This window comes from Pelodiscus sinensis, chromosome 26 (genome assembly GCF_049634645.1).
Source record: "Pelodiscus sinensis isolate JC-2024 chromosome 26, ASM4963464v1, whole genome shotgun sequence".
NCBI classification, from domain to species: Eukaryota; Metazoa; Chordata; order Testudines; family Trionychidae; genus Pelodiscus; species Pelodiscus sinensis.
Genome location: NC_134736.1, coordinates 368,017 through 384,531, shown reverse-complemented (window position 1 = coordinate 384,531; position 16,515 = coordinate 368,017). Strand labels below are relative to the sequence as shown.

General features: G+C 46.7%; 1 long non-coding RNA gene across 1 annotated transcript in view; it reads right to left on the bottom strand.

Annotated features, from left to right (window-relative positions):
- Positions 1–1,457: 1,457 nt before the first annotated feature.
- Positions 1,458–16,515, bottom strand: part of LOC142820529 (uncharacterized) — a 26,290-nt gene continuing 11,232 nt past the window's right edge. Inside the window, exon 2 of the long non-coding RNA XR_012897752.1 lies at positions 1,458–2,815. This is a non-coding gene — a long non-coding RNA (uncharacterized LOC142820529). The remainder of the gene's footprint in view (positions 2,816–16,515) is intronic.

Below are 16,515 nucleotides of genomic sequence, written 5' to 3'. Positions count from 1 at the left end.
TGGATGCATTGGAGAGGGTCCAGCGGAGGGCAACCAAAATGATTAGGGGGCTGGAGCATATGACTTATGAGGAGAGGCTGAGGGAATTGGGTCTGTTTAGTCTGAAGAAGCAAAGAGTGAGGGGGGATTTGAGAGCAGCCTTCAACTTCCTGAACAGAGGTTCCAAAGAGGATGGAGAGAGGCTGTTCTCAGTAGTGACAGATGGCAGAACAAGGAGCAATGGTCTCAAGTTGTGGTGGGAGAGGTCCATGTAGGATAGTAGGAAAAACTATTTCACTAGGAGGGTAGTGAAGCACTGGAATGGGTTACCCAGGGAAATAGTGGAGTCTCCATCCCTAGAGGTGTTTTAAATTTTGGCTTGACAAAGTCCTGGCCGGGTTGATTTAGTTGGGATTGGTCCTGTCTAGAGCAGGGGGCTGGACTTGACGACCTTCTGAGGTCTGTTCCAGCTCTATGGTTCTAAGAAATACTTCCTTTTGTGTTAAACCTGCTACCTATTTGGTGACCCCTAGTTCTTATATTATGGGAACAAGTAAATAGCTATTTCCTTATTTACTTTCTCCACACCAGTCATGATTTTATAGACCTCTATCATAGCTCCCTTTAGTCTCCTCTTTTCTAAGATGAAAAGTCTCAGTCTTTTTAATATCTCTTCATAAATCCTAGTCCCCTCACCCAGCCTCAGCCAGAAGAGCAGACCCTTCTCATCACATTAAAAACCCAGCCCTCAAACTCCAGGAAGAGAGAGTTAATCACCGTGTGCAGTAATGGGAGTTCTTTGAGATGTGTGTCCTTGTGGGTGCTCCACTCTAGTTGCTGGCGCATCCCCATGCCGACGACCAGAGATTTCTTCCTAGCAGTGCCCTGCTGTACCACACATGTGGATTAGTGCCTCCTCATGCCATTAGTGTCCATTAGTTGCATGCATGGCACAGCACCTCCATTCCTTCTCTTCCTTGGTTGAAGGCCCATAAAGGCTCCAAAGTAGGGGATGAGGGAGGGTAGTGGGGCACTCAGAGGAACACACATCTTGAAGAACACCCATTCCTGTACAAAGTGAGTAACTCTCTATTCTTCAAGTGGTATCTCCATGACTGCTCCACTCTAGGTGACTAGAGAGAAGTGTCCATTCCATGGAGGAAGGTTTTGGAGCCCTGCCACCAGAGACTGTAGCTGTTGTTGGGGTTAGGTGGGGGTCAGGGCATAATGTTTGGCAAATGCAGTGCTTCTGTTATGACGGTATAGCCCAGAATGGTGTATCCTCACCTATTTTCCCAGCACACAGAAAAGGAATGGCATTTCCCCCATGTGTACTGACACCTGTTTTCCTGGGGTGGCTGGGCTCCTGACAGAGGCCTGCTTAGGATGCAGCGGCATTTTGGCTCTTAAAGGGGCCATGACTGCATCTCATCCCCCTAGTGGGATGTGTTGCCCCAAAAATTCCCATGGAGACCACCCAGGGTTACACTAGTATGGATTTATTGATTGAGGAATTAACATTCCATTATATAGTTAAACTAAGGAAGATAGAGCTGTCACTGAAGGGGAACCAGCTCTCTCTCTCTCACACACACACTCCCCTTCATTCATATTTCATTCACACACATTCATTCCTGCCCTCAGGCACTCACACACTTACACAGGCATATGGGTTGCAGAAGGAGCCAAGGCATGTTGGTTCTGGAGGATCTGTCTGCTTGATCATGGCTGGGGAGCTGGTCATGAAAGAAACTGGCTGCAGAAAGCGGAGTTTCTCAGAAAAAGAGGGTTTCTGCCACATGCTCTCTCCTTTTATTGCCTCTGTACAACTCCTATGACTCATCCACATTTGTCACCAGGAAGCATGCTCAGACTTTCCTTGATCCAGCACAGCAGCAGTCTCCTTTGTTTGCTCAGCCTTGATTGGTCTGATGACTCATCATCTGGCTCCAGGTGCTCAGCCTTGCAGTTTCTAATCCCAAACACACAATAGTCATAGAATCATAGAGCTAGAAGAGACCTCAGGAGGTCATCAAGTCCAGACCCCTGCCTAAGGCAGGACCAATCCCAACTAAATCAACTCAGTCAGGGCTTTGTCAAGCCAAGATTTAAAAACCACTAGGGATGGAGATTCCACCACCTCCCTAGGTAATGCATTCCAGTACTTCTTCACCATCCTAGTGAAACAGTTTTTCCTAATATCCAACCTAGACCTCCCCCACTGTAACTTGAGTCTCCACTCACACACGCACATTCATATCTCAGGGGAGAATGCAGTTTAGAGCAAATTACAAGCAAGGTGGCTGAGAGTTATAAAGATTACAAAGTTGCATGACTCAACAATCACCAAACTCACAGTAAGTTTCTGAACTTAAAGCAAAGTTGCTGAGTTACAAAGTTGCAATAGAGTTGAAAGGTTTAAAATTACAAGTTGCAGAGTTTAAAAGGCAATGCAATTGAAACAATTACAAAGCTTCAGAGAATCATTTACAAATCATCAGTAATGAAGTGATTTAGAAGAAAACTTTCCCCCACCACCACAGCGATGCAGTCAGCAGAAGGTTTTTGTCAGTCTCTAAGTCATGTGTTGGCAGGACCTTACAGTTTAGTGTATTTCCAGAAAATCCATGTGTAAAATCAAGTATTAGATCAGGCAGAGGCTTTTATGCAACAGAATGTTGTTCAAGAAGGCTGCCGTGGAAGCAATCTCTCTGGTGGAATGAGCTGTGATGAGAGATGGCGGTTGCTTGTTGTGAAGTGTATAACAAGCATGGATTCATGAGGAGATCCCATTTTGATATTCTCTGGGAGGAGACAGCTTGTTCCTTTTAGCATTCTACAAATGAAATAAAAAGGCTCATTGATTTTCTCTTTTGCTTTGTCCTATTGACATCACTCATCAGACATCCAAGGTGTGTAACATTTCCTGAATTGGGTCATTGTGAGGCTTGGGACAGAATGCAGGTAAGTGTATGAGCTCGTTAATGTGGAAGAGTGTGGAAATTTTAGGAAGGAATTTAGGGTGAGGTCTGAGTCTTACTCTGTCCTTGGTGAAGACTGTGTATGGGGGGGGAGGGTCAGCCATCAGAGCAGCTATTTCACCCACTCACCTGCTGGAAGTGATGGCTACGAGAAAGGCCATCTGCATGGAGAGGTGTAGCCAGGAGCAAGCAGCAAGTAGTTGAGGGCAACTTTGTGAGAATCTGATTGCAAGCCCACAGCAGAGTAGGTGGTCTCACTATGGGGAATGTGTTTTGGAGTCCCGTGAGGAATCATTTAGTCTTGGGATGTGAGAAGACTGAGCTCCCGTCCATAGGTTTGTGAAACGTGGCAACTATGGCAATGTGGACCTTTATTGAACTGAAGGAGAGTCCTGACTCATATAGCTTGAGGAGGTAATATAGCACAATTGGTAGAGGGGTTGTGGGGGGTGGAATGTTGTGTTTCTCCCATACCCATTCGGAGAACCTTTTCTATTTATAGGTGTAAGTCTTTCTGGTAGACTCCCATTGACTGTTGATCAGTATTTGCTTTACCCTTCAAAGCAAGATGTTTTGGCATCATGGACCCATGAAGGAGCCAGATTTTGAGGTGAAGTTTGACTGGGTCCAGGTTGAGCAAACTGCCATGATGTTGAGACAGAAGATCATAATGTGGAGGAAATACGTGGGGAGCAGAGACTGCCAACCACTGCAGGAAAAGAAACCACATCTGTCTGGACCATGATGGTGCTACTAATTTGATGTGTGCTTGGTCCTGTCTGATTTTCACGATTACTTGATGGATCAAAGGTAACAGAGAGAGTGCATATAGGAGGGGGGCTTCCCATTTCAGAAGAAAAGCATCTCTGAGAGGTCCCCTGCCTAGGGCTGTCCTGCAACAGAACTGGTGACACTTGCAATTAGTTAAGTATCAGAGGGGTAGCCGTGTTAGTCTGAATCTGCAAAAGCGACGAGGAGTCCTGTGGCACCTTATAGACTAACAGATTTATTGGAGCATAAGCTTTTGTGGGCAAAGACCACGAAAGCTTATGCTCCAATAAATCTGTTAGCTTGCAATTAGTTGTGGTCACAAAAATGTCAATGTTGGGTCGGCCAAATTTGGTGAAAACTTTGTGAAAGGCTTTTGTGTCAATTTTCCTCTCGTGTTGGTCTGAAAAGAAGTGGCTGAGACAAATCTGCAAGTACCCTTTTGTCAAGTGAATAGTGGATAGGTACTTGGCCCCTCCTAGACGTTCTAACAGTTCTTTGACCTGGGGCCTGGGATAGGCATAGAAGCAGGATATAGTTTTGACTCCAAAAATCAATACAGAACCAGATAGCTTCATCGGGCTTCAGTACCAGGAAAATGGGACTCCTCCACTCACTTCTTGATTCTTCAATTACACCAATCTTGAGCATTGTGTTAAGCTCTTGTTGGACAGCATCCCACATTTGCTTTGGCAAAGGCCAGTGTAGGCCTCTCACCTTCTGCCCTGGTTCTGCTGTAATATGGTGATGTATCAGGTCTGTTCATCCTGAGTGTGTAGTTAAGATATCTTGGAAAGTCATTAAGAGATGATATAGCTGGTTCCATTGCAGGGGCCTAAGGCCTTCCCCTAACTCTGCCAGTTCTGGGTCAAGGGATTCCCCTGCCAAAGGTCCTTGTTCAGATTCGGGAGGAGCAGGGGCAATAAACATGGCTTCCTGTGTCTTCCAGAATTTCAAAATTTTTAAGTGGTATATGCGAACCTCCCTCCTGTGACCTGACAGCCTAACTTCACAGTCTACAGGCCCCATGAGATGTTCCACTTCAAAGGGACTCTGCCATTTAGCTAGAAGTTTCAACTCGTTTGAGGATAACAGTAGCAAGACCCGATCTCCTAGGTCAAAGCAATGGACACTAGCCCCCAAATTATAATTTTCTTGAGCTTGTTGAGCTAGTTAAGTTTTAGGTATTAGGTTCTCCTGTGCAAAGGCAAAGTGTTTGAAGTTGTTCTCAGAGTCCCCGAGTTTCCTGGGTCTCCCAGTCCTCCTTTAACAAGTCAGGATCTCTCCGGGTTGTCTCCCATAAAGGAGCTCAAAAGGAGAAAACCCACTGAGGCTTGGGGGACTTCTCTTATCATGAAGAGCAGAGCCGGCAGAAGCATGTCCCAGTGTTGTGGATCATCTTCTATGAATTTATCTAGCATCAGTTTGAGGGTGCCTTTAAATCATTCTATGAGTCTATCTGTCTGAGGGTGGTATGCTGATGGCTGGAGGGTTTGAATGTGCATGAGCTGACACAACTCCATGATCAACTTGGATGAGATATTGGTACCCTGGTCTCAAGATTTCTTTGGGTATCCCCATCCTCACAAATACCTTCACCAACTCATTTGCAATATTTCTAGCAGTTGCTACTCGAAGTGACACAGCTTCCAGATACTGGTATAACCTACTATTATCAGGATGAATCGGTTCCCCATCTTGCTCTTCTGAAAGGGGCTGACAAGATCCATCCCGACCAGCTCAAATGGTAAACCGACAATTGGTAAAGGTATGAGGGGGCCTTAGGTATACCCTTCGGCCCTGCTCACTGACTTTTTCATAGAATCCTAGAACTGGAAGGGTCCTCATGAGGTCAACAAGTCCAGTCCCCTGCCCTCATGGCAGGACCAAGCACTGTCTAAATCAGATCATCCCTGATAGGTGTCTGTTTAACCTGCTCCTAAATATTTCCAGGGATGCAGATTCCACAACCTCCCTACACAATTTATTGCAGTGTTTAACCACCCTGACAGTTAGCAAGTTTTTCCTAATGTCCAACCTAAACCTCCCTTGCTGCAATTTAAGCCCATTGCTTCTTGTCCTATTCTCAGAGGCCAAAGAGAACAGTTTTTCTCCCTCCTCCTTGTAACGCCCTTTTAGATACTTGAAAACCGTTATGTCCCCTCTTAGTCTTCTCTTTTCTAAACTAAACAAGCTCAGTTGCTTCAGTATTCCCTCATAGATCATGTTTTCTAGACCTTTTATCATTTTTGTTATTCCTCTCTGGACCTTCTTCAATTTCTGCACATCTTTCTTGAAATGTGGTGCCCAGAACTGGACACAATACTCCAACGGAGGCCTAATCAGCATAGAGTAGAGCGGAAGAATGACTTCTCGTGTCTTGCTCACAACACTCCTGTTAATGCACCCCAGAATTATGTTTGCTCTTTTGCAACAGCGTCACACTGTTGACTCATATTTAACTTGTGGTCCACTATGACCCCTAAATCACTTTCAGCGGTACTCCTTCCTACACAATCACTTCTCATTCTGTATGTGTGAAACTGACTGTTCCTTCCTAAATGGAATACTTTACATTTGTCCTTATTCAACTTCATTCTGTTTACTCAGATCATTTCTCTAGTTTGTCCAGATCATTTTGAATTTTGACTCTGTCCTCCAAAACACTTGAAACCCCTCCCAGTTTGGTATCATTTGCAAACATAATAATCATACTCTGCATGCCATCATCTAAACTGTTGATGAGGATATTGAACAGAACTGGTCCCAAAACAGACCCCATGCATAACTCTCTTCTTATGCCCTTCCAACATGATTGTGAACCATTAATAACTACTCTTTGAGAACAGATATCCTGCCAGTTATGCATTCCCCTTACAGTAGCCCCATCTAGGTTGCATTTCCCAAGTTTATTGATAAGAAGGTCATGCAAGACCATGTCAAATGCCTTACTAAAGTCTAGGTATGCTACATCCACTGCTTCTCCCTTATCCACAAGACTTGATACCTTATCAAAGAAAGCTCTCAGATTGGTTTGACATGTTTTGTTCTTCACAAATCCATGCTGGTTGTTACCTATTATCTTTCAGATGTTTGCAGATGGATTCCTTAATTACTTGCTCCATTATCTTCCCTGTCACAGAAATTAGACTGACGGGTTGTTCTTATTTCCCTTTTTAGAGATGGGCACTATATTTGCCCTTTTCCAGTCTTCTGAAATCTCTCCCGACTTCCATGATTTTCCAAAGATGATAGCTAAAGGCTCAGATTCATCTAACAGCTCCTGGAGTATTCTAGGATGAATTTCATCAAGCCCTGGTGACTTGCAGACATCTAATTTTTCTAAGCAATTTTTAACTTATTCTTTTACTTTAATTTCTAAACCTACCCCTTTCCTGCTAGCATTCACTATGTTAGGTATCCTGTCACCATCCATCTTCTTAATGAAAACCGAAATAAAGAAATCATTAAGCACTCAAGTTTCCTGTTATTGTTCTCCCTCTTCACTGAGCAATGGGCCTACCCTGTCCTTGGTCTTCCTCTTGCTCCTAATATACTTGCAGAATATCTTTCTTACCCTTTATTCCTTTATCTTGACTTTGCTCGCTTTGTGCCTTAGCCTTTCTAATCTTGCCCCTGCATACTTGGTTTGTTTGCTTATGTTCAACCTTTGTAATTTGCATTTTTTATGACTTCTTTTTTATTTTTAGATCATATATGATCTCCTGGTTAATCTAAGGTGGTTTCCTGCCATACTTTCTATCTTTCCTACATAGCGGTATAGTTTGCTTTTGGGCTTTTGATAATGTTCCTTTAAAAAACTGCCAACTCTCTTCAGTAGTTTTTCCTCTTAGTCTTCCCTCCCATGGGACCTTACCTATCAGTCTTCTGAGTTTACTGAAGTCTGTCTTCCTGAAATCACTGTCCCTGTTTTGCTGTTCTCCCTTCTACCATTCCTTGGAATCATGAACTCTATGATTTCATGGTCACTTTCACACAAGCTGCCTTCCACTTTCAAATTTTCAACCAGTTCCTTCCTATTTGCTAAAATCATATCAAGAACAGCTTCACCCCAGTAGCTTTCTAAACTTCTGAAATAAAAAACTGTCTCCAATGCAGTCCAAGAACTTATTGGATAATCTGTGCCCTGCTGTGTTAATTTTCCAACAGATGTCTCGATAGTTTAATTCCCCCAAGACTATCGAATCCTGTGCTTTGGATGATTTTGTTGTATAAAAAAAGCCTCATCCACCTCTTCTGCCTGAGTAGGTGGTCTGTAGTAGACTCCGAGCATGACATTACCTTATTTTTTACCCCTTTTAACCTAACCCAGATACTCTCAACAAGTCTGATTTCTATGTCCATCTCCACCTCAGTCCAATTGAATTCATTTTTAATATAAGACAACTCCTCTTTTTTTCCTCCTGCCTATCTTTCCTGAGTATGCTGTATCCTTCTTTATCAATATTCCAATATATTAACCCACAAAGTCTCTGTGATATCAAATGTCATAGTTGTGTTGATGTATTAGCACTTCAAATTCTTCCTGTTTATTCCCCCATACTTCTTTCATTTGTATAAAGTCATCTAAGATACTGATTTCACTTTGCCCCCCAGATCTGTCTTGTCCCTCTTTTATCTCTGCTACTATATCCCATGCTCCCTCCCATTTCTGAGCCATCTTCGAGGTCTCCATGTTTTTCACTTACTTGTGGGATTAGGTCACCTGCCCCCATTGAAGCTAGTTTAAAGCCCTTCTCACTGGGTTAGCAAGTCTGAATCCAAATACTCTCTTTCTCTTCCTTGAAAGGTGAACTCTGTCCCAGCTTAGCAGGCCTTCTTCTTGGAAAAACATCCTGTGATCAAGGAAGCAAAGCCCTCCTGGTAACACCATCTTCGCAGCCAGGCCTCTGCCTGGGCCCCTGCCTTTGACAGGAAGGACTGAAGAGAACACCACCTGCGCTCCAAACTTCTTCACACATACTCCCAGAGCCCTGTTGTCACTCTTGATCCACTCAAGGTCACACCTTGCAGTATCATTTGTGCCCACATGGATGAATAGCATGGGGTAGTAGTCAGAGGGCCAGATAATCCTCAAGAATGCCTCTGTAAAATCTTGGATATGGGCCCCTGGCAGGCATCATATCTCCCAAGATGACATGTCAGGGCAACAGATGGGTGGTTCTGTCCCCCTCAGAAGGGAGTCTTCAACCACCACTACCCAACGTTTCCTCCTTGTAATGGTGGCTGCACCTCTCAGCCTTGGGGATACAAGGCTTCTCCTCTTCTGCCTTAAGGGGTGTGATTCCTTATCTCACATATCTAGAACAGCATAAGTTCTTCAGAACCATACTGGGGAGGTTGGGGGCAGAAGTAGAGCACTGCCCGCTGCCAGAAGTGACCAGCTGCCAGTGTCATCCCTCCCTTACCCCCCAAGACTGAGCCATTTCCTCCTCCACCAGTGGTGTGTCAGCAGTTTTTTGTAATGGGATAGCTTACTCAGCTTCAGCAGTGTCCACATGAATACTCTCCAGGAATTCCTCATGGATTTGGATGCACCTCAGCCTAGTCACCTCCTCCTGTAGCTCTCCTACCTGCTTCCTGAGAGATTCCAACAGCGGGCACCTTTCACATTGGATGGTCTCCCCAGCCTTGGATTTCACCTCACATTGGATTTCAGTAAGTAGGGAAGTGCAAGCCACAGTTCCTTACAAAACCACATCAGGATCTGGGTGGAGTCATCCATGATTAGGTGGTCTGTCTGAGTAAGGCTGATCAAAAGTACTCAAAGGAATAAAAGATCAAACACTCCCAGTCACACAATCCCAGCCACAGTAACTGAAATCACCTGCAACAGAACAGCAAGAGAAACAAAATGCAAACAAACAGTCAAGCAAATTCACTCATGCCAAAGCTAGTCCACTCTCATGGCAGCCTGTTCAGCGGTGGGATCTCTTGCACTCCTTCTCAAACTCCCGTCTGCAGCCCCCTGTCCACTTCGCTCCCCTAGTCACTCTGCCTCTGGCTTTTAAAGCCTGCTCACCTAGGTCAGGCCTACTTCCTCATTAGCCACACAGGGGGAGGCTGATCCCAAATCTTAGTGAGGCTTATCAAAAGTAATACATTTTTGGAATGAAGTACAATAGTCTCAGACTTCTTGGTGAATGCCTTGCCAAAAGAACCAGCATGCCTCTTGCTGTAGGGTCTTTTCCCTACCTAGGTGTCTGGCCTAGGGAGTGGTGTGTGCCAAATGTAGGAGGCTCCTACTTAGCCTGTGGGGGACCAACAGTTGGTGCATCTCCTCTTGCGTCTGGTGGTCTGCCACCACCCAGTATAGTTGGCCTATATGGATAACGAAATGTGGCCCCTGCGGATGCCTTATCTTCTTTGTACTCTCGGGGTCTTGGACCTGTGTCTGCTCCCATGCTCGGCTCAGGGTTTGGTCTTCCGTTTGCTCCTGAAGAAAGTCTACATCCCTTTCTAGTTCTACCTGGATGTTTTCCTCTGATGGACTCTCCCCCAGGTCTAGATTTATTGTGGAGTCTGGATGGTCAAGGGATCCTTCCTGGGGGTCTATCTCTACTGGAAGCCCCAGCACTCTTCCTCCTGGCACCCTAGGTTGCCGTCTTCTAAGAGGGCAGTAGTCAGAGACTCTTATGACCCCTTTAAATGTGGGCCAGTCTCATCCTAACACTACCACGTAGGCTAGCTGGGCTGCCACACCTACCAGAAGAAGCTCCTTCCGGCCTCGAACCTCAAAGTTTACACAGACCGTAGGGTCGTACATCTCCATGGATGCATTGGAGATGGATTGTGTCTTCAGTGACCTGAAGGCCGGGTATGAGGTGTTCCCATATAATTGTCTGGCTGCAGCTCGAGTCCACCAGAGCCATGGCCTCAATACCTTCTGCCATCACAGAGATAACCAGTTTTCTGGGTTGGGGTGTCTCTGTGACCAATGCCCTGAAATCCAGGATTGTCCATAGTCACACTCCATGTAGGGGCAGTCTTTCCAGAGGTTTCCTCCTTGGTTGCACTCCCAACAACAATCCCCAGAGGCCTGTAGATAGGGGATCATCCTTGGATAGACTACTCCCTCTTTGTGGGAGACTCTTTCCCTGTGACAATCTGGGTCACCACTTTTTGGAGTTCTGTTCTGGGAGTCCCGGCCTGCTTGGGGGTGCCACCAGTTCCATCTTCCATGGTTTCCCTCTCCCTGGCCCCTATCATTTCCCTGGACTCTCTGACCACCAAGGTCAAGCTCTGGTTTCTTCTGCTGGGTGGTAATCCTCCATTAGGGTTACCGCCGTTGTCAGTGTCATTGGCCTATGTCATTGCACACACTCCTTGGGTCCTGAAGGAAGCACCTGTACAAATTTCTCCAGAGCTACCATCTCTGCAACTTGGGGTCTGGTTAAGCCCTCTGGGCTCAGCACTTCCATCAGTAGTCCTTGATTCTTTGGGCAACAGCCTGTGGCTATGCCCTAGCGGGGTACACTTCCTTACACAGTCTCCGCTGGTACATCTCTGAGCTGATACCTGTATTATCTAAAATGTCCGCCTTCATCTGTGGCTACTCCACTGCATCTTGGGAGTCTAGACTGCGGTATGCGATCAGTGCTGGTCCCATTGGGTAAGGGGCCAATATTTTAGCTCAATGTTCCTGGGACCAGCAACTTGTTCGAAGGTAATTAAAAATGCCTCGGGGGTCCTCCCATGTCCCATATTGGTTAGCTGAATGGGCAGTCCTAGTCTACTGTCTCCTGTCCCTGTGCCCATGGCAACAGGGCTTGGTGTTCCCTTTGGTTGTAACACTGCAGCTACCTGTTGAAGCAAGTCTTCTTGCTGAGTCTGGTGCTGGGTGGTCAACTCATGGAGCTGCTGTTGTTGCTCCTGATGTTGTGCCATTTGTGGCTGGTGCTGATGAGTTAGCTGCTGTATCAGCTGTGCCTGCTGCTGTTGAAGCTGGGTTGCTTGCTGCTGCTGATTTTCCACCACCACTGTAGGAATTTCTTCATATCCATCTCTTCACCTACCTACAGGGACAAAGGGAGGCTCCCCTGTTCCCTTCTCTTCACCTGGACCTCTCAGCAGGTCCTGGATAGTGCTCACATTCTCCATCACGTGTCGTAGCATATGCACACTCCGTCCCTTAGGGGAGGGTGCTCAGGAGTGTGGACATTGCCCCGTCAGCTGCCGGGCCTGAAAAACAACCCTCGCTCTAGGGTAATGCAGCCCAATGGCTGAAGTAACCAGGTAGCCCTTCGATCAGGGAGGTACGGCCTGACAGCTAGGGTCCATTAGTCCTTGTTTCAGGGCAAACTCAGTCTAGTGACCACAGCCAATATGGGGTGGCCCCTTAACGCTGGGTGACACAGCCTAGCAGCCAAGCTCAATAGGGGCAGGAGGGCCTAGAGGCCAAAGTCAATAAGTTGGGGTTAGGGCCAGTCACCCCAGAAGGGGGGCCTAGGCCCACCCTACTCCCCCGGGTCCTGACCCAAGGCAGAGCAATCTGCTACTCCCTCAGCGGGGAATCTGGCCAAAACATGCCAAGTTTACCTGGGTGGGAGAAGACACTTCTGAACCCTCCTTGGGTAATTTCCTTGGTGGGGTGGTGTCCCATATAGTGGCTAGGTCTTCTGGTTTCCTGGAAGCTGCTTCTCCCTGTGGATGCTCTGGGGCTGTGTGGCAGTGGTCTCCTGGGACTCTGGCTTCCCGCTGTCTGGTGAAGCCCTGGAGCTCTGATTGAAGGTCCTTCTCCTTCCGTGGCCAGCCCAGACTGAGCTGCTCTGCTGCCTTTTATGCTGCCCCAGCATTTGGAGCATGCCCAATCTGGGTGAAGGAGTGGAACTTCCTCCACCCACAGGGTTTTAACCCCACCTGCTTCAGTGCATGGTATGCACACCCCGTCACAGTGAGATGTAGCGTGGATTTCTGGTAGTTGATATGGAATCCAAGATCAAGTAACAGTGTGATGAGGCAATTGTCCAAATTAGGAAATATCACCTCTGTACGCCGAAGATCTGCAGCTACTACAGCCAGAGTTTTTGAAAAGACTCTTGGTGCTGCTGAAAGGCAGAATGGGAGAACATGACATAGGTAGTAATTTGTTCTGACTGTGAAGTGTAGAAAACGCCTGTGCGCTGGATGGTTCTTTATATGGAAATAGGCATCTTGGAGGTTGAGGGCTGAGAACTAACCTCTGTTGTCAAATGTTGATATGATGGTTGCTAGAGTGACCATATTGAACCTTCTGTTACATACTTGTTGAGCCTTCCAAGATTTAGTATGGGCCTCCACACCCGTGAAGAAGTACTTTTAGTAAAAGCCTCTCCTTTGGTAGGCCAGTGGAATTGGTTCTATAGCCCTTATTTGCAAAAGATGTTGAACCTCGTGTTGTAGGAGCCTTTTGTGAGAGGGGTCCCTGAAGAGGGATGGGGAGGGGAAGTCAGGAAGAGGAATGAATATGAAAGGTATGGAGGTGATCAGACTGAGGATCTCTAGAACCCCCTGGGCAAATGTTATTTCAGTCCAATGTTGGAAAAAGGACGGTAGCCAGTGGGTTTGGAGGTTTCATGCTGCCAGCAATGGTATGGCAGGGATGTTGCTTGAGCCCTTGACCAAAACTTCAAATTTGCTGTTTTGATGCTGATGGTTGGCATTGTGGTTTGAGCCTCTGTTGTCTGTGCCTCTGTCTGAAGTCATACTGTCTACTTGGTTGTCTGTATGGCTCTCTGGGCCTTGAGTAGGTGTTGTACCTCTGCCGCTTGTTCGGAGGCATGTACATCCTGAATGTTCTTACGGTTGTGTGTGAATCTTTCACAGAATGCAAGACTTCATCTGTCTTGCTAGCAAAGACGTTGGTTCTGTCAAATGGGAGCTCTTCAAGCTTGAGTTGCAGCTCCCCGGGTATTCCCAATGACTGAAGCCATGATGCTCTACGCATGACAATTACAGAGGCCATGCTGCAGGCAGCAATCTCTGCAAGAGCTAAGGCTGATTTTAGTGCGGTATGAACAATGATATGGCCCTCCTGGATTATACTCTGAAGCTGAGGTTGCTTCTGTTCATGAAGGAACTGTAAAAGTTCCTGTAGTTGGAATAATTCGTATAGTCATAGTTGGCAAGAAGTGCAGAATAGCTGGCAACCTGTAGTTGAAGGGTGGCAGAGGAATAGACTTTCCTGCTGAGGATGTCAAGCCGTTTGTGGTTCTTGTCCTGAGGGGTGGATCTGAATTGTGTGTGTTTTGGTCTGTGGTGTAGAGTCAACTATTAGGGAGTTTGGAGTGGGATGTGAAAAGAGGAAATTCATCCCTTGGCTGGCACAAACTATTTTCTGTCTGCCCTTTTATTTGTGGGTGTGTCAGAAGTGGGTGTCTACCAGATTGTATTAGCAGAGTCCAGGATATTTTAGTCCATGGGAAGTGCTATTTTTGAGGACTTAGAGGGTTGTAATATACAAAGAAGCCTGTGCTGCTTCTCCTGTACTTCCTGTAGGTCCAGCTCCTATGCACTGGCCACTCTCTTGAACAACTCCTGAAATAGCTTTATGTCATCGGTTGTTATCAGAGCGCTGGGAATTATGGCCTCATTGGGAGATGAGAGGGAGTTGTGTGGAGATCTATGTTCCCCTTAGGACAAAGAGTCTTCCTCCTCAGATTGATGGTGTTCCGGGAAGTTCAGTGCGGTGTCATGGGCCTGGTGTGGTGGTGACTTAAGTTGCTTTCTCACTGGCGTTGGAGGAGCTGTGGGATTCCTCCTCTGGACCAACCATGCATCCCATAGAGGCCACTGGCCCGGATATGGTGTTGGTAGATATGGCCAGTGATGACTATATCAACATGCAGACGATGGCATGTGGATTGAACGTGCCAAACGTGCCTCCCATGGTGGATGCCTCTGTATGGGTGAGGTGTGCTGGAGGAAGAAGCAGATTTGCAGCCCTGTGTTAGTCTCGCTGATAGAAACAGATGGAGCCAGGGACCTAGGCAAATGTATAGAATGGGCCAATGATGCTGGTGACTGCAGTACTGATGGGATATGCTCAGTCTGTGCTGTGGTGTGACTTGATGTTTGTTTATGTGGTACCGTCTTGGTCGGTGCCGCTGGCAGTGATGGCAGTACTGAGAGTGGTGTCACTGTGGAGGCTCTCAGGGGTGGCATGTCGGCACAGGTACACTTTGGTGCCATCTTCAGTGCCGACTTGTATGTTTTAGATGCCATGTCGGGCAATGGTGCCTACAGTGCAGGCAGTGCTGATAACTTGTGCATGGGCTCCAAATGTGAATATTTATGCGGCATGCTCTGTTTCATCGGTGCAGTACCAGAGGTGTCGGGCCTATCAGCAGTGCTCACCTTTCAGGAGCTCAGTGCCAAGGGCAGGGACTTAGCCGGAGAGATCCTGGCCGCTGTCTTCACCCTGTCTGATGAGGAGAAGGGACGATTTTTGTCCAGACTGGGGCACTTTCCCTCTGCTTAGGCCTTGATGGTGAGGAAGAGTCCTCCTGAGCTGGCTGAAGCAACTTTTCATAAAGAAAGGTCTTTAGTCTGTTGGATCGATCCCACCTTGCCCTCGCAGTCAGGTTGGAGGAGTGAGGGCATTTCTGGGAGAGGTGGCATTCTCTCAAGCACTTTAGCCATGAGGAATGACTGTCAGAGGCTGACATGGCATCTCAACATGAGTCACACCTTGGTACTCCCTCAGTACCCACACTTTAAGAGGGATTGAGCAATCCATCTGCCGTGCGGACTTGAAATCTCAAGAGGTGTGCTGCTTACCGGGAGCTCGAATTCAGGATGTGACTGAGAGTATTACAAAACTGATCAAACCTTCAGATCGCAACCCCTTCCTGCTTCTCCATGTGGGAACTAACGATACGGCCAAGAATGACCTTGAGCGGGTTACTGCAGATTATGTAGCACTGGGAAGAAGGATCAAAGAATTCAGAGCACAAGTGGTCTTCTTGTCCATCCTCCCTGTTGAAGGGAAAGGACTGAGCAGGGATCGTCGAATTGAGTAAGTAAATGCGTGGTTGTGCAGGCAGTGTCACAGAGAGGACTTTAGTTTCTTTGACCATGGGACTCTGTTCCGAGCAAAGGATTGTTTGGAAGAGATGAGATCCACCAAACAAAGAGAGGAAGGAGAATTTTTACAGGCAGGCTTGCAAACCTAGTGCAGAGGGCTTTAAACTAGGTTCATTGGGGGACAGTGACCAAAATCCTGAGGGGAGTAGGAAAGTAGGATACCAGGAAGAAATGCAAAGAAGAACAAGAAACGAAGGAGGACCCCTGATTCAAATGAAGAAGGTAGGGTGATCAACTGGTTATCTGAGGTATCTGTTCATCAATGCGAGAAGCCTGGGCAACAAACAGGAAGAATTGGAGGCCCTGGCCCAGTCCAAGAAATATGATTTAATTGGGATAACAGAGACTTGGTGGGATGACTCGCATGACTGAAGTGCTGTCATGGAAGGGTATAAACTGTTCAGGAAGGACAGGCAGGGGAGAAAAGGAGGAGGAGTTGCACTATATGTAAGAGAACACTATGATTGCTCAGAACTCCAGTATATAGAGGGAGAAAAACCTGTTGAGAATCTATGGGTTAAGTTTAGAAGTGCAAACAACAGCAGTGAGGTTGTGGTTGGTGTCTACTACAGGCCTCCGAATCAGGTGGATGAGGTAGATGAGGCTTTCTTCGGACAACTGAGAGAAGCTTCCAGATCGCAGGCCCTGGTTCTTGTGGGGGACTTTAATCACCCTGACATCTGTTGGGAGACCAATACGGCAG